General features: G+C 44.9%; 1 pseudogene; it reads right to left on the bottom strand.

Annotated features, from left to right (window-relative positions):
- Positions 1-12085: 12085 nt before the first annotated feature.
- On the bottom strand, positions 12086-15924 carry LOC115933095 (PRAME family member 15-like; annotated as a pseudogene).
- Positions 15925-18350: the final 2426 nt, after the last annotated feature.

The raw sequence follows: 18350 nt of genomic DNA, 5'->3' as shown, positions 1-18350 counted from the left end.
CAAAAAAGTCTGGAAGACGCTAGCACATACACTGTGAAGGGAAGTCACAGATAAGGGGAAGATTATAGAAGACGTTTGCTCTGTGTTTTTGGAATGTTTTGCATTGAGAATTCTGTCCAGAGAAGGGAAAAAGGATGAAAAACAAATGAAGCTCACCCACGTGTACCTCTATGTACCTCTTACCATGCTGGACTTTCTTTTGTTTTGTTTTCTTTTCTCTCTCTCTTTTTTTTTTTTTTTCTGATATGGCATCTCACTCTGTTGCCCAGGCTGGAGTGCAGTGGCACGATCTTCAATCAGTGCAACCTCCACCTCCTGGGTTCAAGCAATTCTCCTCCCTCAGCCTCCCCAGTAGCTGGGACTACAGGTACATGCCACCATGCCTAGTTAATTTTTTTATTATACTTTAAGTTTTAGGGTACATGTGTACAATGTGCAGGTTACTTATATATGTATACATGTGCCATGTTGGTGTGCTGCACCCAGTAACTCGCCATTTAACATTAGGTATATCTCCAAATGATATCCCTCCCCCCTCCACCCACCCCACAACAGGCCCCTGTGTGTGATGTTCCCCTTCCTGTGTCCATGTGTTCTTATTGTTCAGTTCCCACCTATGAGTGAGAACATGCAGTGTTCGGTTTTATGTCCTTGTGATAGTTTGCTGAGAATGATGGTTTTCAGCTTCATCCATGTCCCTACAAAGGACATGAACTCATCTTTTTTATGGTTGCATAGTATTCCATGGTGTATATGTGCCACATTTTCTTAATCCAGTCTATCATTGTTGGACATTTGGGTTGGTTCTAAGTCTTTGCTATTGTGAATAGTGCCGCAATAAACATACTTGTACATGTGTCTTTATAACAGCATGATTTATAATCCTTTGGGTATATACCCAGTAATGGGATGGCTGGGTCAAATGGTATTTCTAGTTCTAGATCCCTGAGGAATTGCCACACTTAACTTCCACAATGGTTGAACTAGTTTACAGTCCCACCAACTGTGTAAAAGTGTTCCTATTTCTCCACATCCTCTCCAGCACCCGTTGTTTCCTGACTTTTTAATGATCGCCATTTAACTGGTGTGAGATGGTATCTCATTGTGGTTTTGATTTGAATTTCTCTGATGGCCGGTGATGATGAGCATTTTTTCATGTGATGATGAGCATTTTTTCATGTATCTTTTGGCTGCATAAACGTTTTCTTTTGAGAAGTGTCTGTTCATATCCTTCACCCGCTTTTGGATGGGGTTGTTTGTTTTTTTCCTTGCAAATTTGTTGGAGTTCATTATAGATTCTGGATATTAGCTCTTTGTCAGATGAGTAGATTGCAAAAATTTTCTCCCATTCTGTAGGTTGCCTGTTCACTCTGATGGTAGTTTCTTTTTCTGTGCAGAAGCACTTTAGTTTAATTAGATCCCATTTGTCAATTTTGGCTTTTATTGCCATGGCTTTTGGTGTTTTAGACATAAAGTCCTTGCCCATGCCTATGTCCTGAATAGTATTGCCTAGGATTTCTTCTAGGGTTTTTATGTTTTTAGGTCTAATGTTTAAGTCTTTAATCCATCTTGAATTAATTTTTGTGTAAGGTGTAAGGAAGGGATCCAGTTTCAGCTTTCTACATATGGCTAGCCAGTTTTCCCAGCACCATTTATTAAATAGGGAATCGTTTCCCCATTTCTTGTTTTTGTCAGGTTTGTCAAAGATCAGATGGTTGTAGATATGCGGCATTATTTCTGTGGCCTCTGTTCTGTTCCATTGGTCTACATCTCTGTTTTGGTACCAGTACCATGCTGTTTTGGTTACTGTAGCCTTGTAGTATAGTTTGAAGTCAGGTAGCGTGATGCCTCCAGCTTTATTCTTTTGGCTTAGGATTGACTTGGCTATATGGGCTCTTTTTCGGTTCCATATGAACTTTAAAGTAGTTTTTTCCAATTCTGTGAGGAAAGTCATTGGTAGCTTGATGGGGATGGCATTGAATCTTTAAATTTCCTTGGGCAGTATGGCCATTTTCACGATATTGATTCTTCCTACCCATGAGCATGGAATGTTCTTCCATTTGTTTGTATCCTCTTTTATTTCATTGAGCAGTGGTTTATAGTTCTCCTTGAAGAGGTCCTTCACATCCCTTGTAAGTTGGATTCCTAGGTATTTTATTCTCTTCGAAGCTATTGTGAATGGGAGTTCACTCATGATTTGGCCCTCTGTTTGTCTGTTATTGGTGTATAAGAATGCTTGTGATTTTGCACATTGATTTTGTATCCTGAGACTTTGCTGAAGTTGCCTATCAGCTTAAGGAGATTTTGGGCTGAGACGATGGGATTTTCTAGATATACAATCATGTCATCTGCAAAGAGGGACAATTTGACTTCTTCTTTTCCTAATTGAATATCCTTTATTTCCTTCTCCTGCCTGATTGCCCTGGCCAGAACTTTCAACACTTTGTTGAATAGGAGTGGTGAGAGATGGCATCCCTGTCTTGTGCCAGTTTTCAAAGGGAATGCTTCCCATTTTTGCCTATTCAGTATGATATTGGCTGTGGGTTTGTCATAGATGGCTCTTATTATCTTGAGATACGTCCCATCAATACCTAATTTACTGAGAGTTTTTATCATGAAAGTTGTTGAATTTTGTCAAAGGCCTTTTCTGCATCTATTGAGATAATCATATGGTTTTTGTCGTTGGTTCTGTTTACACGCTGGATTCTATTTATTGATTTTCATATGCTGAACCAGCCTTGCATCCCAGGGATGAAGCCCACTTGATCATGGTGGATAAGCTTGTTGATGTGCTGCTGGATTTAGTTTGCCAGTATTTTATTGAGGATTTTTGCATCGATGTTCATCAGGGATATTGGTCTAAAATTCTCTTTTTTTGTTGTGTCTCTGCCAGGCTTTGGTATCAGGATGATGCTGGTCTCATAAAATGAGTTAGGGAGGATTCCCTCTTTTTCTATTGATTGGAATAGTTTCAGAAGGAATGGTAACAGCTCCTCCTTGTACCTCTGGTAGAATTCGACTGTGAATCCATCTGGTCCTGGACTTTTTTTGGTTGGTAAGCTATTAATTATTGCCTCAATTTCAGAGCCTGTTATGGATCTATTCAGGGATTCAACTTCTTCCTGGTTCAGTCATGGGAGGGTGTATGTGTCGAGGAATTAATCCATTTCTTCTAGATTTTCTAGTTTATTTGCATAGAGGTGTTTATAGTATTCTCTGATGGTAGTTTGTATTTCTGTGGGATCCGTAGTGATATGCCCTTTATCATTTTTTATTGCATCTATTTGATTCTTCTCTCTTTTCTTCTTTATTAGTCTTGCTAGCAGTCTATCAATTTTGTTGATCTTTTCAAAAAACCAACTCCTGGATTCATTGATTTTTTTGAAGGGTTTTTTGTGTCTCTATTTCCTTCAGGTCTGCTCTGATCTTAGCTATTTCTTGCTTTCTGCTAGCTTTTGAATATGTTTGCTCTTGCTTCTCTAGTTCTTTTAATTGTGATGTTAGGTTGTCAATTTTAGATCTTTCCTGCTTTCTCTTGTGGGCATTTAGTGCTATAAATTTCCCTCTACACACTGCTTTGAATGTGTCCTAGAGATTCTGGTATGTTGTGTCTTTTTTCTCATTGGTTTCAACAAATGTCTTTATTTCTGCCTTCATTTCGTTATGTACCCAGTAGTCATTCAGGAGCAGGTTGTTCAATTTCCATGTAGTTGAGCGGTTTTGAGTGAGTTTCTTTTATTATTATTATTATACTTTAAGTTTTAGGGTACATGTGCACAACGTGCAGGTTTGTTACATATGTATACATGTGCCATGTTGATGTGCTGCACCCATTAACTCGTCATTTAGCCTTAGGTATACCTCCTAATGGTATCCTATGCAGCCATAAAAAATGACGAGTTCATGTCCTTTATAGGGACATGGATGAAGCTGGAAACCATCATTCTCAGCAAACTATCACAAGCACAAAAAACCAAACACTGCATGTTCTCACTCATAGGTGGGAATTGAACAATGAGAACACATGGACACAGGAAAGGGAACATCACACATTGAGTGAGTTTCTTAATCCTGAGTTCTAGTTTGATTGCACTGTGGCCTGAGAGACAGTTTGTTATAATTTCTGTTCTCTTACATTTGCTGAAGTGTGCTTTGCTTCCAACTATGTGGTCGATTTTTGGAATAAGTGCAGTGTGGTGCTGAGAAGAATGTATATTCTGTTGATTTTGGATGGTGAGTTCTGTAGATGTCTATTAGGTCCACTTGGTGCAGAGCTGAGTTCAATTCCTGTATATCCTTGTTAACTTTCTTTCTCATTGATCTGTCTAGTGTTGACAGTGGGGTGTTGAAGTCTCCCATTATTATTGTGTGGGAGTCTAAGTCTCTTTGTAGGTCTCTAAGGACTTGCTTTATGAATCTGGGTGCTCCTGTATTGGGTGCATCTATATTTAGGATAGTTAGCTCTTCTTGTTGAATTGATCCCTTTACCATGATGTAATGGCCTTCTTTGTCTTTTTTGATCTTTGTTGGCTTAAAGTCTGTTTTATCCGAGACTAGGATTGCAACCCCTGCCTTTTTTTGTTTTCCATTTGCTTGGTAGATCTTCCTCCATCCCTTTATTTTGAGTCTATGTGTCTCTCTGCACTTGAGATGGGTTTCCTGAATACAGCACACTGATGGGTGTTGACTCCTTATCCAATTTGCCAGTCTCTGTCTTTTAATTGGAGCATTTAGCCCATTTACATTTTAGGTTAATATTGTTATGTGTGAATTTGATCCTGTCATTATGATGTTAGCTGGTTATTTTGCTCATTAGTTAATGCGTTTCTTCCTAGCTTCGATGGTCTTCACAATTTGGCATGTTTTTGAAGTGGCTGGTACCAGTTGTTCCTTTCCATGTTTAGTGCTTCCTTCAGGAGCTCTTGTAGGGCAGGCCTGGTGGTGACAAAATCTCAGTATTTGCTTGTCTGTAAAGGAATTTATTTCTCCTTCACTTATGAAGCTTAGTTTGTTTGGATATGAAATTCTGGGTTGAAAATTCTTTTCTTTAAGAATGTTGAATATTGGCCCCCACTCTCTTCTGGCTTGTAAAGTTTCTGCCGAGAGATCTGCTGTTAGTATGATGGGCTTCCCTTTGTGGGTAACCCGATCTTTCTCTCTGGCTGCCCTTAACATTTTTTCCTTCATTTCAACTTTGGTGAATCTGACAATTATGTATCTTGGAGTTGCTCTTCTCAAGGAGTATCTTTGTGGCATTCTGTGTATTTCCTGAATTTGAATGGTTGCCTGCCTTGCTAGATTGGGGAAGTTCTGCTGGATAATATCCTGAAGAGTGTTTTCCAGCTTGGTTCCATTCTCCCCATCACTTTCAGGTACACCAGTCAGACATGGATTTGGTCTTTTCACATAGTCCCATATTTCTTGGAGGCTTTGTTCATTTCCTTTTATTCTTTTTTCTCTGAACTTCTCTTCTCACTTCATTTCATTCATTTGATCTTCCCTCACTGATACCCTTTCTTCCAGTTGATCGAATCAGCTACTGAGGCTTGTACATTTGTCACGTAGTTCTCGTGCCATGGTTTTCAACTCCATCAGGTCCTTCAAGGACTTCTCTGCATTGGTTATTTTAGTTAGCCATTCTTCTAATTTGTTTTTCAAGGTTTTTGACTTCTTTGCCATGGGTTCGAACTTCCTCCTTTAGCTCAGAGTAGTTTGATCATCTGAAGCCTTCTTCTCTCAACTCATCAAAGTCCTTCTCCATCCAGCTTTGTTCCATTGCTGGTGAGGAGCTGCGTTCCTTTGGAGGAGGAGAGACACTCTGATTTTTAGAGTTTCCCATTTTTCTGCTCTGTTTTTTCCCCATCTTTGTGGTTTTATCTACCTTTGGTCTTTGATGATGCTGACGTACAGATGGGGTTTTGGTGTGGATGTCCTTTCTGCTTGTTAGTTTTCCTTCTAACAGTCAGGACCCTCAGCTGCAGGTCTGTTGGAGTTTGCTGGAGGTCCACTCCAGAACCTGTTTGCCTGGGTATCAGCAGCAGAGGCTGCAGAACAGTGGATATTGGTGAACAGCAAATATTGCTGCCTGATCGTTCCTCTGGAAGTTTTGTCTCAGAGGAGTACCTGGCCATGTGAGGTGTCAGTCTGCCCCTACTGGGGTGTGCCTCCCAGTTAGGCTACTCGGGGGTCAGGGACCCACTTGAGGAGGCAATCTGTCCGTTCTCAGATTTCCAGCTGCATGCTGGGAGAACCTCTACTCTCTTCAAAGCTGTCAGACAGGGACATTTAAGTCTGCAGAGGATTCTGCTGCCTTTTGTTTGGCAATGCCCTGCCCCCAGAAGTGGAGTCTACAGAGGCAGGCAGGCCTCCTTGAGCTGCGGTGGGCTCCACCCAGTTCCAGCTTCCTGGCTGCTTTGTTTACCTACTCAAGCCTCGGCAATGGCAGGCGCCCCTCCCCCAGCCTTGCTGCCGCCGTGCAGTTTGATCTCAGACTGCTGTGCTAGCAATGAGTGAGGCTCTGTGGGCATAGGACCCTCTGAGCCAGGCATGGGATAAAATCTCCTGGTGTGCCATTTGCTAAGACCATTGGAAAAGTGCAGTATTAGGGTGGGAGTGACCCGAATTTCCAGGTGCCGTCTGTCACCCCTTTCTTTGACTAGGAAAGGGAATTCCCTGACCCCTTGCCCTTCCCAGGAGAGGCAATGCCTTGCCCTGCTTTGGCTCATGCTCGGTGCACTGCACCCTCTGTCCTGCACCCACTTTCTGACACTCCCCAGTGAGATGAACCTGGTACCTCAGTTGGAAATGCAGAAATCACCCGTCTTCTGCACTGTTCATGCTGGGAGCTATAGACTGGAGCTGTTCCTATTTGGCCATCTTGGCTCAACCCCCTAGTTAATTTTTGTGTCTTTAATAGAGACAGGGTTTCATCATGTTGGCCAGACTGGTCTCGAACTCCTGACTGAAGTGATCCACCCACCTCAGTCTCTGCCAGTGCTGGGATTACAGATGTGAGCCACTGTGCCTGGTCAATTGCTGGACGTTCATGATACACATGGAGTATCCACAGTATCACAAGGGCCATTTTTTCCATAATCCAATTTATTTATATTATTGGTAGTGAGCTAATGTTGATGTCCCCAAGGTAGCAATTTAGTGACTATACCAATGATAAACGTTTCCATGCATCACGTGGTCAACAGCATTTGCTACCAAGTGCCACGTTCCATGCTCAGCAGTGGGAACACAGGATGATGGAGACAAAGTTACTGACCTTTAGCAGCAATATCGAACAAGTGAGATTGTCAAGAAAGAAGAAATCATTGTAAAACATACCATATCCCTACAATTCCGTAATCATGCTCCTGGATATTTAATGAAAAGAGTAAACGCACACCTGGATGTTTATAGTAGCTTATTCATAATCGCCAAAACCTGGAAGCTAGCAAGTTGGCCTTCAGTCAGTGACTGGATAAGCAAACTGATCCATCCAGTCAGTGAACTACTATGAAGCCGTAAAAAGACATGAAAGATTCCTAAATGCACGTTATTGTACAAGTGAAAGAAGGCAACCTGAAAAGACTCATCCTGTTAGACATTTGCCTTTTTCTATGGAGATAGTAGAAAGCCCAGTGGTTGCAAGGGGTTGGGAGTACAATGGGATGAATGGGAAGAGGACAGAGGACTTTTAGGGGAACAAAACTAGTCTCCATGATGCTCTAATGGTGGAAACATGTCATTATCCCTTTGTTAAAATCCATAGAATGTACAAAACCAGCAATGATCCCTCATGTGAACTATGGACATTGGGTGATAAGGATGTGTCCCTGTGGCTCATTGATTGTGATGAATGCTCTGTGCTGGTGTGGGTGCTGATCCTGTGGGGGTGCTGTGTATTGAAGGGGGAAGAAGGTAGATGAGAACTCTGCAGTTTCTGCTTAGTTTTTCTGTGAATCTAAAACTGCTATAAAGAAAAAAATAGGCTGGGCGTGGTGGCTCACGTCTATAGTCGTAGCACTTTGGGAAGCCGAGGTGGGTGGATCACCTGAGGTCAGGGGTTCCAGATCAGCCTGACTAAAATGACAAAACCCTGTCTCTAATAAAAAATAATAATAATTATAATACAAAAATTATCCAGGTGTGGTGGTGCATGCCTGTAATCCCAGCTACTCTGGAGGCTGAGACAGGAGAATTGCTCGAACCCTGGAGGCAGAGGTTGCAGTGAGCTGAGATCATACCACTGCACTCCAGCCTGGGTGAAAGAGTGAGACTCCATCTCCAAAATAAATAAATAAATAAACTCAAGGCTGGGTGCAGTGGCTCATGCCTATAAGGGCTCACTCCCAGCAATTTAGGAGGCCGAGGCAGGTGGATCGCTTGAGCCCAGAATTTCAAGACCAGTCTGGGCAACATGGTGAAACCTGGTCTTCACTAAGAATACAAAAATAAGCCAGGCATGATGGTGCATGCCTGTTGTTCCAGCTACTAGGGGGACTGAGGCAGGGAGATCACCTGAGCCTAGGAGGTCAAGGCTGCAGTAAGCCGTGATCATGCCACTGCACTCCAATGTGGATGACAGAGTGAGACCTTGTCTCCAAATACAATACAATACAATACAATACAGTAAAATAAAATAAACTCAATATTTTTTAAAACTGTAATGTTTCCTTTCAAAGCTAAAATTGTATTATTCTAAATATATTTTAAAGAAGAAATGATTATTGTTCAGTGTCTTTAAAATTAGTTTTTAATATCTCATTTGTTTTGACATTTCAAACCAAGTTAAGTATTCTTTTTCTCACCCTCCTTGAGCCGGAGTCTTCCTCTTTCACCCAGGCTGGAGTGCAGTGGTGCATTCTCGGCTCACTGCAACTTTGCCTCCCAGGTTCAAGCGATTCTCTTGCCTGAGCCTCCTGACTATCTGGGATTACAGGCGCCTGTCACCATGCCAGGCTAATTTTTTGTATTTTTAGTAGTGATGGGGTTTCATCATGTTGGCCAGGCTGGTCTGGAACTCCTGACCTCGTGATCTGCCCACCTCAGCCTCCCAAAGTGCTAGGAATACAGGCATGAACCACCACACCTGGCCATTAACCATTCTTAAAATACCACGTTGCACTCTTTAAAAGTTCTAATCTTTCATATACATAAATTACAACACAAATATTTATACTCTAATAGTATTCACATTATAGTAAATTTTTTTTCATGCTCTGTCGCCCAGGCTGGAGTGCAGTGGCACGATCTTGTCTCCTTGCAACCTTCGCCTCCCGGGTTCAAGTGATTGTCCTGCCTCAGCCTCGTGAATACCTGGGATTACAGGCGAATGCCACCACTCCCAGCAAATTTTGTGTAATTTTAGTAGAGATGGGGTTTCACCATGTTGGCAAGGCTGGTCTCAAAATCCCGAGGCTGCCTTGGCCTCCCAAAGTGCTGGGATTAGAAGTGTGAGACACCATGCCCGGCCATAATAATAAATTTTATTTTATCTTTTTTTTTTGAGACGGAGTTTTGCTACTGTTGCCCAGGCTGGAGTGCAATGGCTCAGTCTGAGCTCACCACAACCTCCACCTCCCAGGTTCAAACGATTCTCCCGCCTCAGCCTGTCGAGTAGCTGCAATTACAGACGTGCGCCACCACGCCAGGCTAATTTTTGTATTTTAAGTAGAGAAGGGGTGTCTTCATGTTGATCAGGCTGGTCTCAAACTCCCGACCTCAGGTGATCCACCTGCCTCAGCCTCCCAGAGTGCTGGAATCACAGGCATGACCCACTGCACCTGGCTCATAATAGTAAATTTTTAAAAACACCATAAAATATAATCCTTGCAACACTCAATTATACCATCTGGTCTGATCTATCAGCAGATGGCACCCGAGACATAGGGATTGGAAATTTTGATCTTATTATGAATGAATCCAGTCCAGAAATGCCCACCCTGCCCCCTGCTGGCTCCTGGGGCTCTGCTCTTTGGGGGAATCATGATGAAATTGTGGCAGAGAGTAGAAGTTGAGCCCCATTGCATGCCCTGAGTTCTTGTTGCCTCTCTATTATCACGAAAAGGAGGTGAGATTGAAAGATGAAAAATGCTGGGACTTCTGCTGAGAAGAGAAAAAAGAACAAGATGTATTGATCTTACTGTATGCCAGACCCCATGCCAAGCCCTAAACATGAACCATCTCATTGGATCCTACCAAGGTCCTATAAGCCGTTGGACATCATCATCCTCATTTTACAGGAACCTGAGGCTCTTGGCTAACATCCCTGACAGCAACACCAGCCCCTGAGTACTCAGCAGGATCCTTCACTTGGGTGGCCATTATGCAGGCTTCCTCAGCACAGGGAAGGTCACTCATCACCCACAGGCACTTGATCGTTATCCACCCTTCGATGATGTCAGATTCCCAAACACGATGCACTAGTCTCTTCCTTCATAGGGAGAGAGGGGAGGTGTTATGAGAAAATCTCTCCTCAGTCTGACCTAGCTCCCCAAAAAGATGTAACTTTTAAAATGTCAGATGGAAATATTGAAAAATTGTTACATGCCTGTATAGTTTTAGTATTTTACTTAAAGGGAATGTGGCTGTCTTTACTGGCTACAACCAGTTTAATTCAAGAAGGGCTGCTGGTCATCAGGGGAACAAGCAAGGGTTGGTGCTGCCCAGAGTCTCCAGCTAATACACAATATGGACATCCCCTTCCAGGGCAGCGGGAAGAGAGTGGCTCCTTGTGCAGTGAAGCTGACATCCACCAACTAAGGCTTCTGGAAGCATGTGGAGACTCACAAGGAGTGGGCAGGGTCTCAGCATCTGGCTAGCAGTGAAAGACCCTGAGAAGAAGGTGCTTTCCGTGTGGATTGGCTCACTGTTCTTGCCCAGTAATGTTCCAGGCCTTTGGTGTCCACCTAGTGTGTATTAACCCACTGAACAGCCACAGAAACTAACAAGGAGTTAACAGACATCTAAAGAAGTGAAGAACTGGAGGAGGCCAAGCCAAGCGTGGTGGTCCACGCCTATACTCCCTGCATTTTGGGAGGCCAAGGCAGGAGAATCACAAGCTCAGGAGTTCCAGATCAGCCTGGGGAAGACAGCGAGGCCTTGTCTCTACTAAAAAAAAGTATCCAGGTGTGGTGGCTCACAGAGCTGTAGTCCTAGCTACTCAGGAGGCTGAGGTGGGAGGATCACTTGAACCCAGGAAATTGAGGCAGCAGTGAGGTATGATTGTGCCACTGCACTGTAGCCTGAGTGACAGGAGACCTTTAAAAACAAAAACAAAAAAAAGCCTGACACAGTGGCTCACACCTGTAATCCCAGCACTTTGGTAGGCCTACTTGCGTGAATCACCCAAAGTCAGGAGTTTGAGACCAGCCTGACCAACATAGTGAGGAAACCCTGTCTCTACTAAACATACACAAATTAGCTGGGCATGGTGGTGCATGCTTGTAATCCCAGCTACTTGGGAGGCTGAGGCAGGAGAATCATTTAAACCCCAGGTGGAGGTTGCAGTCAGCTGAGATGGCACCATTGCACTCTAAACTCCAGCCTGGGCAACAAGAGTGAAACTCTGTCTCAAATAAAAGAATGGGAGGAAACTGATTACAATAACCAAATTTCATTTAAATGCCTTGATTTTCTTGGGCTGCATCTTATTGATTACACAGCTCAGTCAGTGCCTTTTGTTTTTTCCATCAATAACTGAAGATTCCTGAGGCTTAAACTGGAAAACAGGTTACTTAATAAGAGGGCACCAGACAGATTCTGATCAGTTTTCCTTTATTTCTGATTGTTTCTTTACAACCATCCATGCAAGAGTAACTCCCTCATGTATTCTGAAGCCTGAATTCCACTCTAGACATTCAGATTCCCATTTTCGACTCTACAGGACACAGGTCCCCAAAGTCCCATCGAATCCATGGCAACATTTCCCCCAAGTCCGGCCCCTGCTTGATCAGCTTTCCTTTCCCACTTTCAGAGCCCATGTGTGAAACGATGTGTTCCGTGCTCCCTTTAGGATGTACCTAAGACCGAGGTTTTAGTTCCCAAGTGTCCAGAAGAAAGCGTTTGACATATCCTTCCAAATAGGCAGCATTCAACAGCAGCATTGATCTGCCTCCAGGTCATAAAATGACCTGTTGCCACAGTCAGGGCAGTAGTCAGTACAGAACAAGATCCTCTTGGGGTGCCTTAAGTCCCTCACTCTCTTCATCAGCTCAGCCCTAATTTGAGCAAATCTGCTCCAGCAGAGAGTACCATCTGCACCATAACTCTCCCGCGGGGCAGGATACAGCTCCAGGCATAAGTTTTTGAGTATGATTGTGTGGCTCAGCAGGTTCTCCAGGGTGGCCATGGAGATGGGATTTCCACAGAAGCTGAAGGTGCTGAGCTCAAAGCAGCGGCTCAGGGCAGGCAGGATGGCGTTGACTTGGGAGTCTATGATGCCACAGTCATCTAAATCCAGGTACTCGAGGGTGGCTGCAACTTTTTCTAGGAGAATTTGGAGAGGCACAAGACTGTAATTGGTCAGTCTGATGCCACTCAGGTCCAGGGTCTTTAGTTGACTGATACTCGGGCACTGGGATAGATGCTTCAAGTCTGATTCCAAAAGCACACAGTTAGTTATTGCGAGGATCTTTAACGAGGTCTTCAGACAGCTGGGGAGAGAGAGCAAGAAGTTAATTCTGGGGAATCATAGGGGTGAGTGGAGGGTGGTGGGGAATGGCTTCAAGGTAATGGATGGAGACCTTTTTGCCCAAGTCCAGGGTCATTCTCATGGCTGGATGGTCAACACTTAGGATGATGCGTGATGAAGAGCTTTGCCACCGAGGTCAAACCCGGCCCAGTAACTCACACCTGTAATCCCAGAACTTTGGGAGGCTGAGACTGGTGGATTACTTGAGACCAGCCTGCTGAACATGGCAAAACCTCCTCTCTACTAAAAATCCAAAAATTATCCAGGTGTGGTGGTGGGAGCCTGCAATTCCAGCTACTTGGGAAGCTGAGGCAGAAGAATCGCTTGAACCCAGGAGGTGTAAGTTGCAGTGAGCAGAGATCATGCCACTACACTCCAGCCTGGGTGACAGAGCGAGACTCTATTAAAAAAAAAAAAAAGAGAAAAAATAATTCCATTTGAGGCTGAGTCATTTCACCATCATTTATAGGAATGGATCAAGTTCACAGAATCCCTAAAGCTCCCTTTCCTCATCTGTCAGGCAGAAAACCACATCCCTGGGCCACAGGAGCCCAGTGGAGATTCAGGCATAAAGGACAAACCCAGACAGGATCCTGCAACATCAGCTGGGGTGGGCGGGCTGCAGGCGTCCCTGACATGCCTGTATCATCAGCAAAGCATCTATCACTTTCACCATTCTTTGTGCCTGCTCCCTGACCCTCTGTTTCAGAATCATACATTTCCTAGGTAATTAATTTACCTGGAGCTCAAAAGAAACTTTTACAACAGGGAATTAGAGATGGGATCATTCATGTTCACGAAACTGTGGGGCACAAAGCTGATTTTCTGACATGTGCAGGTTTGCTGAGCATTCCCCTCTTCAGTGCCCACTTCACTTCCCCACTTCCCATCATCTTCTTAAAAATTATCTTGTTGTCTGGGCATGGTAGCTCTCGCCTATAATCCCAGCACTTTGGGAGTCCAAGGTGGGTGGATCACCTGAAGTCAGGAGTTGGAGAATAACCTGGCCAACATGGTGAAACCCTGTCTCTACTTAAGATATAAAAAGTAGCCAGGTGTGGTGGCCCACGCCTGTAATCCCAGGCATTCAGGAGGCTGAGGCAGGAGAATCGCTTGAACCTGGGAGGCAGAAGTTGCTGAGAGCTGAGATGTCACAACTGCACTCTAGCCTGGATGATCAAAGTGAAAATCCATCTCAGAAAAAAAAAAGTTATCTTCTTTGTTTTTACTTTTATTTATTCATTTCTGACAGCGGTCTTGGGATGTTACCCAGACTGGTCTTAAACTCCTAGGCTCAAGCTCTCCTCTTGCCTCAGACTCCCAAAGTGCTAGGATTACAGGCATGAGCCACCATCCCTGGCCTATTTTTCATCATCTTAACTTAGACACACATCCTCAGGAAGAATTCAGAAAGGCACCCTCACTAGATCTGAACCCCCCAGTAGCTAGCTTCCTATTATAGCAACCTCTCTATAGCATCTCCCCTAGCTGATCCCTCTGCCTCTATTGGGATGGTTGCGTGATACCCATTTCAGGACAGGGCCGCCAACAGGACAATGCATGGACATTCTAGTGTCCCCTTCACTGTTACATCCTCATAGGCTGGCTCACAGTAGATGTCCACTAGCGTTTACTGTAACAGGCTCTGCTGTGGTCTGCAGAGAAAGCTCACCACCCTCCCTCACCTGAGCAGCTGGTCCAGGTGGCCTTCGAGGAAAGAAACAGAGTTCATATAAAGCTTTTGGAGGCAGCGCAGCTTGAGGAACTGAGTGGTGAACTGGGTAACAATCTCCTTCTCCTGCTCTGGGGAAACGTAGCGAGAGACATCCATGTGGGAGAGAACGAGCTTCTGAAGATTCCTCATGTGGCCCAGGTATGGGGTAAACTGTGTCAGGATGGGCAGTATCCACTTGCAATTCACTTCCACCTCCTGGATACAGTCTAGGTTCACCATTTTGAGGATGCTTCTGATATTGTGGAAGGGCATTCCCAAAATTTTCAGCTTCTTACAGCACAGGTGTAGTAAATCTTTCCTCTGCTTGACCCATAGAAGGAGGTAGGTGAGGTATTCATCCAGAGTCCTGTTCTTGAGCCAAAGTTCTACGAACACAGTCAAGGGCTGCTGTCCTCTCATCCTTGGACAGTCCTGCAGTGGTTTTTTGTTCCTCTTGGCATTGAGGAAGCACCCATGGGCCATAGCTTCAGACCAAACCATCCAGAAGTTCTCACAGACATCCTGTAAATCCAGCACTTGAAGTTTCCACCTCCTGTGGGAAAATAGAGGTGAGACTGAGAATTTCAGAACTCATTTCTGAACTTAAACTCCACATCCTGGATAGCAGCTCCTCCCCTCCCTGCTTCTTGTCCCTCTCTCTGACTTTTCTTCACCCTGTTTTCCCCTTGGATCCTACCCACTTCCACATTTTTTTTTTTTTTTTGAGACCAAGTCTCCCTCTGTTGCCCAGGCTGGAGGGCAGTGGTGTGATGTCACCTCACTACAACCTCTGCTTCCCGGGTTCAAATGATTCTCCTGCCTCAACCTCACAAGTAGCTGGGATTACAGGAACCCACCATCATGCCCAGCTAATTTTAGTATTTTTAGTAGAGTTGGGGTTTACCATGTTGGACAGGCTGGCCTCCAACTCTTGGCCTCAGCCTCCCAATGTGCTGGGATTACATTGTGAGCCACCATGCCCGGCCCAGTTCTCACTTTTCATGGTGCCTTTCAGTGCCATTAGAGGAGAGGTTCCTGTTACCTCCGTGGACCTGGCATGGTGAGCAGTGCTTTCCCTGAGGAGCTGGTGAATGGCCAAGTCCTCTCAGCTTCCTCACCACCACCAACCCCTCTTGGGTCTCCTCACTTGTCATGACCCAGCTGTTCCTTCGGTTGGACACCTGGGCCCTCCCCACCAGCCCACCTGGGCCACCTCACCTCGGACAAACCCCTTGGGTAAGCAGTGCATCAAGCCCATCGAGCACAGCTTGGAAGGCTCCAGACAAGGCATCTTTATCAGAGGCCTCAGAGGGAGGTGGCGGAAGGGCCAAGCCTGCACCATCAGCTTCAGGGCCTCACAGCGTCTCCTGCTGAAGGCCTCCATGAACAGTGGGGGGAAAAGTTCTGTGGGCAGCTCCTCCAGGGTGGACATGGCCAAGGCTTGGTCCCTCAGCAGGCTCCGCCCCGCAAGCTCCAGGAGTCTGGGTGGAGTCCGGATGCTCATCTTCATGAATCTGCAGGGAAAACTTCCAGAGGACAAACCCAGAGAAAAGGCATCACTCTCAGGCCAAGCCCATGCAATCTCATCTTCTCCCAGGGCCAAAGTCACTGCTCTGGCAATGGTGAAAGAGCCCTCAGTTTACTCCAATTCTGCTCTGTACTCAGTGGCCATTAAGCCAGCATTCTGCCTCTGCTGCATCAGCATGAGCGTCTCCCAAGCAGTGAGGAGGCAGGGCCACAACTAGCCATTCCTTTCTATCCAGTGTTCCATCCAGTGACTAGTGAGTGTGGAGGAACCTGAAAGTGAACCCCTCCTACCATTGGGGGAAGTTACTAATTACTCAAGGTTCTAAAACAATGGGAATGGGAATGTCACAAGCCTACATGCCCACATTTTCAGTTCCTACAAAAAAGCTTGTTGGGAACATTCTTGGGGCATCCCTAGAATAGATTCTATTTGTTTTCTTTTCATTATTTAAGCTTGCTTTCTCTTTCTCTCTCTTTCTTCTTTCCTTCTTTCCCTCTCTCCCTCCCTTCTTTCTTTCTTTCCCCCTCTCTCTCCCTTCTTTCTTTCTTGTCTTCTTTCCCTGCCTCCCTTCTGTCATTCTCTCTCTCTTTCTCTCTCTCCCTCTCTCACTCTCTTTCTGACAGGGTCTTGCTCTGTCACCCAGCCTGGAGTGTAGTGGTGGAATCTCAGCTCAGTGCAGCCTTGACATCCCATCTCAAAGGATTCTTCCTCCTCAGCCTCCCAAGTAGCTGGGACCACAGTTATGCATCACCACACCCAGCTCATCTTTTATTTTTTGACTTTTTGTAAAGACAGTGGATTTCGCTATGTTGTCCAAGCTGGTTTTGAACTCCTAGTCTCAAGCAATCTACCCCTCTTGGCCTCCCAACATACTGGGATTATAGGTGTGAGCCTCTGCCCCAGCCTCATTATTGAAAATTTCAGTGAGAAGCTCTGAAAGCTATGTGACACTGTTATGCATCACTCACAAGATAGATGTTTCCAATGCACACCTCTTACACATATTCAAACTGAACCACTTTGGCTGGGTGCAGTGACTCACACCTGTAATCTGAGCATTTTGTGAGGCCGAGGCAGGTGGATCATCTGAGATCAGGAGTTCAAGATGAGCCTGGCCAACATGGTAAAACCCGGCCTCTAATAAGACAGCAAAAATTAGCCAGGTGCAGTGGTCTGCGCCTGTAGTCCAAGCTACTAGGGAGGCTGAGGTAGGAGGATCGCTTGAACCCAGGAGGCAGAAGTTGCAGTGATCTGACATTATACCACTCCACTCCAGCCTGGGAAATAGGCTAGATTGAACAGAGAGACAGAGAGAGCTACATTTGATTAGAATTCTTAATCTCTACCCAGTTAATCCTGATTGGATTTTTGGCTTTCTTAAATATTAACTGATCGAATTAGATATTCATCCATCAAAATGAAAGATTTAGGGATAGGGTGAAAGTCCAGGACTCATTCACTGATTCCCTTCACAAACATGGAGTTTTACTAAAATGTGTCCTTCAAAGTCCTGAGTGTGAGATAGGGAAGGGTTGAATCTCTTCCTGATATTAGACAGAAAGAAAGAAAACTTGAAAGTATCTTTGTTGAGGGATCCTTGGCCACATCAAATTTATCAAAATATTTCAGAGTTAAAACAGTTTTCAAAGACAGAGATGACAGTACCTAAGAAAACACAATGGAAATCTTCATATATTCAATGATCACCTAGGTGGCATAATTCTTTTTGGTGTTGAGGGAGCTGAATCTCACTTCATCGACCAGGCTAGAGTGCAGTGGTGCCATCTCGGCTCACTGTTACCTCGGCCTCCAAGATTCAAGCAATTCTCATCCTTCAGCCTTCCACGTAGCTGGGACTACAGGCATGCACCCCCACAGCCATGTCTCCATTTGGGCGGAAGAGGATGTGATTGGTTTAAAATTAAGGTCAAAGATCCTTTTTGATTGATTTTGTTTTTGTTTTTTGGACAGGGTGTCTCTCTTTTGCCCAGGCTGGAGTACAGCAGTAGTATGAGCATGGCTCACTGCAGCCTCAATCTTCTGGGCTCAAGTGATTCTCCCACACCAGCCACCCAAATAGCTGGGACTACAGATGCATGCCACCATGCTCGGCTAATTGAAAAAAGAAAAGTAGAGGCCAAGCACCAGTGACTCACAGCTGTAATCCCAGCAATTTGCGAGGCCAAGGCAGGTGGATCACTTGAGGTCAGGTGTTCGAGACCAACCTGGCCAGCATGGTGAACCCCAACCTCTACTAAAAATACAAAACTTAGCCAGGCATGGTTTCAGATGTTTGTGACATCAGCTTCTGAGGATGGAGACTGAGGCATGAGAATTGCTTGAACCCGGGAGGTAAAGGTTGCAGTGAGTTGAGATCGTGCCACTGCACTCCAGTCTGGGCAACACAGTGAGACTCCATCCCC

The sequence above is a fragment of the Gorilla gorilla genome, chromosome 1 (assembly GCF_029281585.2).
Source record: "Gorilla gorilla gorilla isolate KB3781 chromosome 1, NHGRI_mGorGor1-v2.1_pri, whole genome shotgun sequence".
Taxonomy (NCBI): domain Eukaryota; kingdom Metazoa; phylum Chordata; class Mammalia; order Primates; family Hominidae; genus Gorilla; species Gorilla gorilla.
Note: the sequence above shows the minus strand (reverse complement) of the source record. Positions and strands in the feature narration are given on the sequence as shown.